Source organism: Capra hircus, chromosome 11, assembly GCF_001704415.2.
Source record: "Capra hircus breed San Clemente chromosome 11, ASM170441v1, whole genome shotgun sequence".
Lineage (NCBI taxonomy): Eukaryota > Metazoa > Chordata > Mammalia > Artiodactyla > Bovidae > Capra > Capra hircus.
In genome coordinates this window covers 8,943,774-8,953,962 of record NC_030818.1, presented here as the reverse complement: position 1 = coordinate 8,953,962, position 10,189 = coordinate 8,943,774, and positions in this window count along the sequence as shown.

Below are 10,189 nucleotides of genomic sequence, written 5' to 3'. Positions count from 1 at the left end.
AGAGTTGGACTATAAAGAAGGCTGAGCGCCGAAGAATTGATGCTTTTGAACTGTGATGTCGGAGAAGACTCTTGAGAGTCCCTTGGACTGCAAGGAGATCAGCCAGTCCATCCTAAAGGAAATCAGTCCTGAATATTCATTGGAAGGACTGATGCTGAAGCTGAAACTCCAATACTTTGGCCATCTGATGTGAAGAACTGACTCACTTGAAAAGACCCTCATGCTGGGAAAGATTGAAGGCGGGAGGAGAAGGGGACAACAGAGGATGAGATAGTTGGATGGCATCACTGACGCGATGGACATGAGTTTGAGTAAGCTCTGGGAGTTGGTGTTGGACAGGGAAACCCCTGGTGTGCTACGGTCCATGAGGTTGCAAAGAGTCTGACATGACTGAGCAACTGAACTGAACTGAGAAACAGTTTTGAGAGTAACTTCTACTGCAGGTTTCCCAGGGTCCAGGTGCTCTGCTTAAGTGATTGACACATTATCTCATTTAATCCCTCCGACATCCCATGGGGCAGACACTAAATTATTGCCTTTATTTCTCATATACAGAAGGGATCCAAGGCTCTGGGAGACTTCAAACCCCAAGCCCCAGATCAACAGGAAAATCAGTGGTCTCCCCATCCTGTGGTCTTTCTAACTAGTAAGGCTGAGTTGGGCACAGAAGGAAGGCTCTCAACATATATTCTCTTGAGCGGGTCATTGTTCCCAGTAGAGGGACTGGTCTGTTCCTCTGGCTTGCTGTAAACAGTCTCATCTCCATCTCTGGGGAGGAGGCTGGCACCTCAGGATTACTTCCTGCAGGACGGTGTTTCTGTGGCCACATGCGATGTCAGGAGTCTGCAGGATTTGCCTGAAGATCTGTCTCCGAGAGGCGTGCTTTTTGTAATAGAGCCACAGTAGTAGACTCTATGCCACATCCTTTTTTACCTTCCTTCTTCTCTGTGACAAATACCGGCAATAAAATTCTCCACTGTAATCCTTCTTCTCGTAAACCAACTAGCTTATACTTACTGTCCACTAAAGCTGGTAGGTTAAAAATAGCCTCTTGCTTTCTCCCCTTCCAGGTAATTGGCACCCCTTTCCACTCAAAATGAGAGAGAGCACCAGAGCTCAGCTGTGAACCCCTTCCAGAGGTGCCGTGGAGCTGACTCACACCCCTGACAGATACAACAGGATTAATGAGCCATGACCAGAGTTTGATTTTTCTGTCAAGCGCTCCCATCCGTTTTTAATAAACAGAAGAACAACATAAACTCCATCGCCTGCTCCAGCACGACTTCCACCAAGCAGGGGCTGCCCCCGGCACCGGGAAGGTGGAGCTGAGTGGTGATTCTAAATGACCAACAAATGCTTTTACGAGCCCCTTTGGTGGGTTGCTCTGGTGATGGGCTCTGCTCCCCGAGACCCAATTCTCTGCTTCTGTTCAATATGGGCCGCTCAGCACTCTACCAGGGGAAACCGTCAAGTGTAATATCACATTTACAACTAAATGGCTTCAATTTATTGTCACGGATGTAAAAATGCCAAAATACCCACTGTTTTCCCTTTATGCCATGCTGTGTGCTCTTTTGCAAAAGGTTGTCTCCTGCAAGTTCTGGATTCAGAGCCAAGACGAAGAGAATTAAGTAGCAGGTGGTGGGAACCAGGTACGATGGCAGGGGTGGTCTTGGGTGGACACCGACATCATGGCACGCATCCTCTGTTTGGATGAAGCTGTAATTTCTGTCTGCCTAATACCTCTTCTTACCAAAGATACTCATTACCAGGATTTGCTTTTGTCCACATTCATGGGAAAACTGCGTTAACTCAAAAAAGGAGAAGTCTGCATTGTACAAATAATTAGGAATCAGGATAGACTTCTTTTTTGGTTTTGGTTTTACAAAACAAACTAGGATTTCTGTGGGGGCATTTTCTTTCTTCCCTGAGATAGTTCCTGAGAAACACTGGCTGCCTTAAACACTGCTGACCACAGGATGTCACCAGTGTTCCATGGAAATTCTACCAAAAGGGCATTTACCTGGTAATGCAAAACTTGTTTCTTAAAGAAGGAAGGTCAGCACACACATGGGTGGCCACACCTACAATTTCACATAAAACTTGGGTTTGCAGAGAGAGCCCTGGCTTCATTGCATGAAACCGAAGCAGATCTGGGCCTCGGCTGTCCTTGACGAAGATGTGGCACCTACAAGCAAACCAGTAAACTTAACAGCCCAGAGCCGCTATTTAATTGGCCCTGAAGAGAAGTCACCCTGAGGTGGAGTTAATAACCAGTGCCAGATCTTTTTTCCCTCCCTTACTTTAATTTTCTTTGAAAGCTTCCTGCGCGAGCCATGTGGTGACCAATAGCTAATGGAATTATGTGCTACTCAGGTGAGGGGAGCCCGGCCTGCTGCAGTCCATGGGATCACAAAAGAGCTGGGCACTACTGAGTGACTAAGCCAGCTGAAGTCACTAGGGTGGGCTCTCATCCGACATGGCTGATGTCCTTATACGAAGAGGCAGGGACGCAGACAGGCGCAGAGGGACGGCCCTGTGGAGACACCGGGAGAAGACGGATTCGGAGAACCAGCTCTGTCTACACCGGGTCTGGGACCTTTGGCCTTCAGCCTGGTGGAGACACACGTTTCTGTGGTTTAAGCCCCCTCCCCAGTCTGCGGTAATGCATCACGGGGGCTCTAGTAAACCAATATTGCTGTTGTTCAGCCACTCAGTTGTAAACAACTCTCTTGTGACCCTGTGGACTGCAGCCGGCCAGGCTCCTCTGTCCATGGGGTTCCCCAGGCAAGAATACTGGAGTGGACTGCCACTTCCTTCGCCAGGGGATCTTCCCGACCCAGGGATCGAACCTGTGTCCCCTGCACTGGCGGGCAGACTCTTTACTGCTGCGCCACCAGGGAATCCCAGCAAACCAATACAAGGACTAAGATACCTCAGTTTGGCAGTACTTGCTGCGTAATTCTGATAATGGGCTCTTGGGTTAAACCCAGCTGCTGTCGTCTTCAGAGCGGCCCGCGCCAGCCGAGGACTATGTGGGTGCTGGGTGTAGTTGCTGAGGGGTCTACACACATCAGTCATGTACCCACCATGAGGGTGTTACCCCTAGTCTTCAGACGAGCACACTGAGGTGAGGAGTCCCGTGCCATGAGACTCTGGGGCCCACAGGCCACCTCTACGAAAGGGACGCCGCCTTTGCAAAACTTGGGGAGGAAGGGGGCTTGCTATGAGGGCTGTGCTGTTTCCTTCATGGTCCTGTTATCCTGGAATTTCCAGCAGGGCATTTTAAGCTCGTGTGGAATTTTGAATAGAATACACCTGCCCGGGGAAGTGCCTTGGCCACCCAGACTTAAGCGGGATGTCCTTTTGATCACAAAGAGTCACCTTCCCTTCCCTTTTAGGGCATGTTCACGTCCACAGGTGGTCCATTCCGAATGACCTGACCCCCACGAGTTCCTGTGAGTTGCACTGAATGGGTAAGCGGGCAGGCGTGAACAGGCGACATTTAGTGAATGGGGTGGGACACTTGGACGTCCGTGAGTCCAGATTCACATAGAATCACCGTCATGGAGCCGGATGGGCCCTGCAAACCCTGGGCCCACTTAATTTAACTCACAGCTCTGTTACAGCAGGAGCTATGAGTGTCGAAAGTTCTCCACCTCCCCGGAAACAAGCTTCACCACCTTGGGCTCCATCTACGCAGCAGAATCTTAGCGCCCCTGGAAGTCTGTGAGCCCCTGCCTCAGCTTCAGTGGCAGCTAGTTGTAACTTGCCCAGGTTTGCACTGTGAGTGGCTGGACCAACCCGGGAGCTGGCTTGTCTCATGATCGGTGTTCTTTCCACGAGACCACCTGCCTCGTGTAACTATCTGGATTTATTTTTAAAGAGAAAAGAAAAAAGATAAGCTGATAGGTAACTGCCCTCGCCACGGAGGAGTCTACTGCTCTCAGAAAGGATTCACCGTGGACATTCCTTGAAATAGGAAGCTCCCTCAGTCCTGGAAATACAATTGGCTTTACAAAAAATTAATTTACAAGCCTTTAAAATGCACCTATCCTGTAAAGCGACAGGGGCACCCAGGAACTCAGCACACACCAAGTGGGCTCAATAACTCCCCCCAGGGAGGGTAGCTGAGGGAGGGGTCACAGGCACCTCAGAAGGGGCTGTGCTCTTGAACTTGAAGGGTGCCATGTTGTGTGGCCCATGAGCCTGTGTACGTGCCAAGCCCCTTAAGTCATCTCCTCTGACTCTTTGCAATCCTGTGGACTGTAGCCCAGCAGGCTCCTCTTATCAGGCCACAAATCTTATCACAGACTGGTGAGCTCAGAACAAAGATCGTTCCCATTTCACAGGCCAGGAAATTGAGGTACAGAATGATTCAGTCACTGGCATGGGGTAGGATCCCTCACGGACCCAAAGTGCTATGAGCTTGGGAAGAAAACAGGGACATCAGCTCAAATCTGGACCTGGAATTAAAAGATAAAAACTGCAGCTGAACATTCACTGACTCAAAACTAGAGAAGATAAATTGACTTTCTGATTTCGAAATGGTTTAGTAACCGGAAACTGGTTTCAAACTCGGGTTGGCACGTTTTGAGGAAGGCAGGCTTATTTTTCAAAGACACTCGAGCTGTTTTCAAGGCAATGCCATCGGTCTGACGTGGGAGGAAGCACATGTGGAGGAGGTGTCTTTAAACATTGTATAACTGATTTGTGCAGAAAGTAAAATATAAAGAAAATCCACATCGTTTTGATAATTGTAGAGTATTATCCCCTTTTTAAGGACTGGGAAAAATATTCAGGCCCGTATTTGCTGAAATCAATCCTTTACTTACATGAATGTCTTTTTCAAAATATCCTACTGGAGTCTCAGTGGATATGGGGAGTGTTCTATGCTGTGTCTTCTTTATAATAATAATGAGGGAAAAATAAATACAATTTGGTGCTTAACCCGCTTTTCTCTTTTCTTTGGCCACCCAGGCCTTTGTTTCATTTAATCTGTTCCCTACTAGGGTCCCCTCTCTCAGATGCTTTAGCATCCTGAGATGTCCCACATACAGCGGTTCAGTCCGTGTGGTTGGGCGCTGGATCCCCAGGTTGAGGTTCAGTCTTTCTGGAAGCGCTCTTCCACACACCCACATGTGATAAGAGATCTGGAGAGTTGTTAGTAACTTCTGCCTCCTTAAATCATCCTTGGTGTATTTTCCCCGGTCCTGAATTCACCCCTTTTGAGAAAGTGAATGGTTTATAAAAACCACCAGCCCCCATGCAGGGGGCCCAGCAGGATATGTTTTGCAGTTTGCTGCTATGTTGGGTGGTAATTTCTGTAACTGCATTTGAAGTCTAGTAGCTTGCTTGGGTTTCTGCGCTGTTCCTGAAGCGCTGAGCAGCTATTCGCTAAATCCTTCCTCTCTCTTTTCAGCTGTGGGGGTGTGTGTGCTCATGTTCCCTCCCTGGCCATCCCCCTTCGTAGAGAATCGTGAGGCTGGGGGCTTGATGGAGGAGCAGGGGGCACTGGCCCACCTTTGGTGCCTTTTCTAGTGTTGATCTGACTAATGAACAGAGCCTGGGTCTTTCTTTCTCCAGATACAGGGCCCATCGGCCACTGGCTCCCCGTGAGCCTGTGGGCACCCAGCCTGCACCCCAAGCAGATGACTTCTAGCTCCCTGTGCCCTCCCTGTCCTGAGGCCCATGGCCATGAATAACCTTGCTTTTGTGTGTATTTATTTAATTTTTAATTTCTCCACCCTGCTCCTCTCTGCCTCCCAGCCCTCCCCGCCCCCCCCACCCGGCCCCATGTGGTGATGTTTCTTGAAATGTTAGATTCTTTCTTCCTCTGTCCCCCTCCAGTTCTGGAAGCATTTTGTTTCTGTACTGCTTTGTGAAGCTGGTGCTGAGTCCAGATCCTTGGGGCTTTAAAGTTGAATTAATTATTAAACAGGAAGGGAGCCGTGCTTTCAGCAGACGCCAAGTAACTCGACTGCAGCCTGGCACAGCTTCTCCTACCCTTGTGCTGCGGTTTGCTGAAGGCGACTGGAGATTTTTATTCTAGTTTTAATCAAGCATTTCTCTAAGTTTTCAGGCAGTTAAGATTTGGCAGCCAAGGGCTGGGGGAGGGGAGGTCAGTCCTCATCACCTCCTGACCATTCTGGTCAAAACACTATTCTTTCTTTTTCAGTCAGAAGCACTTTCCCATCCCAATTCAGAAATCAACCTGAAATTGCCCACTCTCAACTGTTTACCTTTCATCAAAACAGGGAGAGGGGGAGTGGAGCTTTCTGTCAAAATAGGTGTGTGTTTAGGGATGTATTATATTATGTTGCTGTTGTTCAGTTGCTCAGTTGTGTCCAACTCTTTGCAACCTATGAACTGTGTAGCCCACCAGTCTCCTCTGTCCATGGGATTCTCCAGGCAAGAATACTGAAGTGGCTTGCCATTGCCCTTACCAGGGGATCTTCCCCACCCAGGGATCGAACCCTCCTCTCCTGAATCTCCAGCATTGGCAGGCGGATTCTTTACCCCTGAGCCACCAGGGAAGCCCATATTATATTATACATATATCTATATATAATAATGTATTTATATCAATTATTTCTTATTTGCAGAAAATGTGCTTTTCAAATAAAACCATCAGAACATTGACTTTGTTGCCGCGTGATTGTTATAATCATTGCTTTAATTTAGGGGTAGGTTGATGTTATCACACCCTGTATTTAAAAATAATAATGAAGACACCCACAGAATTTCTCCTTTTGCTGATTCTAAGCATTGGTGCTTTGCAGAAACTCACAGCTTGTCCGAGTGGCCAGCCTGTTGGGCCCCTGTGCTGGGCCCGGCCCCTCTCAGAGCTCCAGGAGTGAGACGGTGCCAGGGTTCCCAGAGAAACACAAGCTTGTATCAAAGGGTCGCTATAATTGCCTGAGAGGGCCAGCTGCTGCCAGGCTGGGCTCCCCGTTTGTTTCCATGGGGCCTTTCCCAGTCTCAGCCGACTGGCTTTCCACAGGAGACCTCATAGGAAGGGCGCTCAGCTCCACTGAGTCCCGTGGCCAGGCAGGCAGTGGGCAGGCTAGGGGGTCGGGGGAAGTGTGTCTGGTTGAAGCTGGGTGCGTAGGCAGGAGTAGGAAGCATCCTGGAGATTTCAGAGAACAAAGATTTGGTTAAAAATCTAAACGTTCCTGCATATACATTTGGAACAGGGGTAAAAAGAGTGGGATCAGCTACCCACTCCAGTATTCTTGCCTGGAGAAACTCATGGATCCAGGAGCCTGGCGGGATACAGTCCTTGGGGTCGAAAAAAGTGGGGCACAAATGATAGACCAACACTTTCACTTTTTTCACTTTAGAAAGAATAAGCCCAACACTCCTGTGGCCCTGCCAGGCGCCTCGAGTTGGGGTGCCTGGGAGAATTCTCTTGATATTAACCCTGCACGGCTGAACCATATCATGATGTGTCCCAGAAGCTGGCTCCATATGTGTCCTTTTTAGTCTCAAAACTTTGCAAAAAAGAAAGACGTCCTGTGCAGCTGGCTATCCGATTATTATTTCGATATGTTTCTTTTCTCTTTAGGAATTAAAAAAAAAATTCTTGCCCACATTTTTAAAGGTTTTTTTAAAACAAATAAATTGTTTTCTTCAAGTATATTATCTACATCTTGACTGTATAATTTCCATCAGTCAGTGCATTTAATTATGATAAACTAATACATTTAATCACAACCAGAAAAAACTGTAGTCCATGGGTTCCTTTGGAAAATTTACTTAGAAGAAGCCAGATAAATGTACACTTTGACACATTTAACTAAACTCAAAATTTCAACAGCCTTTCCTATGTTTTCTCCAAATCGCCACCTTTTCCAGTGACTGGCTCTCTCTCTCGTTATTGCCCTCTGATCTCTGATCTCTGATCTCTGTGCTGAGGTGGATTCAGGGTCTCCCACCCCGAGAGGGTCCTGTTTGATTGTATTCTTCAGGCCACATCAGAGTCCCTATACTTCTAACCACAGTCAATAATTTAAAATCCAGATTAAAAATGGCATATTCCTCATCAACCGATATTTGGAAAATGTACGTATTACTTGAACAACTGTGTCCCATTTCGGTCTTTGTGTCCCATTTTCTTTCTGGAAAATATATCATGAGCTGGATTTCAAAGTAAGATTTCTGGTCTTTGGCTAAGCAAAGATCCTCATCCTTTTTGTTTGAAAATGGGGGAGTTGGGGCAGAGGGCACGTGAGTTGAAACATGCATGGAGCGATACAAAAATTTTCCTGTACAAAAAAATTGTTTTTTTCTTAAGGAATACAACTCTCTGTATTAAACAAGTAGTAACTTTTCTTCCAGTTTTTAAATTTTTTTTAAAAATCAAATGATTATCTGTACAAAAATGTTAAAAATACTTTATTTAAAATATCCTCCCAGGAGCTTGCCCTAAGTCTTCTGGCTTGGCTATTAGAACACACTCGAAAAGTGCTTTCACTTCCCTGGAGGGTCAAGTCAGCCAATCAACACAGTAAACAAGCAAACAGAATCCAAATAAATAAAACGAAGGCAGAGCCGATGAAACACATTCAAGGCTTTGCCGACACCTTTTATTCCCCAGCTTCACGGAGAACTCCAAGAATATCAAGTGTTCCAACCTAGAGTTCCCTGAAGACTTTCTCCCTTGACCTCTGAAAGAGTTGGAAAGCGTGTGTTTCCGGCTGATTTCTGTCAGATGTGTTCCGTCGTTGTGGGGACTCTTTATGGGACAAGCTGAGCGTGGTCACCTTGCCTTCCTGGCTGTTTACCTGTACCTGAGCGTGGTCACCTTGCCTTCCCGGCTGTTCTGAGCTGGCGACCAGCTGAAAAGCCTGGAAGGCCAGATTCGGGGCTGAGTCCAGCCTCCTGCCCAGATGCCTGGGTCTCTGCAGGTGTACGGGCTGCAGCCCTAGGCAAGGCTGTCCCCGCCCTCCCCAAAGGTCCCAGAGCCCTTCTGCAGCCCAGATGGTTCCAATTTGAGGCCTTCACTTGGTGCTGGAACTGGATTGAGTTTCTTCCCTGAAACCAACAAGACCTGCTTCAGCATTTTGCTTGGATTAAAATATTTGTCCCTTTTTTTTTTTTTTTTTTCCACGGGGCAGGAGGAGGACTCGTGAAGCCTCCGAAGGAAGGAAATTATTACAGGGCCCTACAGAAGTAGGTCATGTGCGACAGCTGCTCATAGTTTAAGAGGAAGAAAACAGCGGACCTCAAACCTGGAGCACAACTCTTTCAAAATGCTTGTGAGCAGCCCAAGAAAAACATCCTTCCGAGGCTTATCTAATAACCAGCCTCTATAATCGTCTCAATGTGCGCGCAGGGGTCCTGGAGTTTGCACCTACTTCCCGGGGCTGCCGAGATGCTGAAACAGAACACAGCAGCATTTAGCAAAGGGGATTTAATAGTTTGTGTTAGAGCTGATATGGCCCATTAGGGGCTGTCGTTTTTATAAACAACAAAGACGCGTTACCCTCTTCTTGGGTGTGAAGTTCCTCTGTGCGGGACCCCACAAACATCCAGTAACGATCTGTTGAGCACGCAGGAAAGACAATTAAGGCACCGCTGGAAAAAGGTCTGTTTTACTTATGTATTTGGTTTCTTGCTAAGTAAACTCATAAAGATCATACTTGTGGAAGCGTATGCCTACATTATAAAAAATAACATGTGTGTGCATTTCATTAAAAAAAAAATCAAAGGACAGACATCCTACAAGTGTTTTGGGTTTCTGTAATGTTGGGAGATATCAGAAGTGATTAGTTAAATTAAGAGCACAGTTCCTGTTCTTCAGTTTGTAATAATAGAAGAGTCACTAGTTTATGGCACTTTGGGGAACATAAAATTACCAGTGCACAATGCCATTAGAAGCACAGTGACAACCTTTGAAAGCTGTAAATAAAAAAAGTTTCCATAAAGTCTGTTTATGGCAGAAATAGGGTGTTCTGCTGCAATTCAGATTTTTTTTTTTTCAATTCAGGGGAAGTTTAGCTCTTCATGGTCCCAAGCACCAGTCAGGGACAAGATTTGAGGAGCTGTACCTTTTTCAAATTGCCGACTCATTGGAAAAGACTTTGAAGCTGGGAAAGACTGAAGGCAAAAGGAGAAGGGGGTGGCAGAGGATGAGATGGTTGTATAGCATCACCAATTCAATGGACATAAACTTGGGCAAACTCTA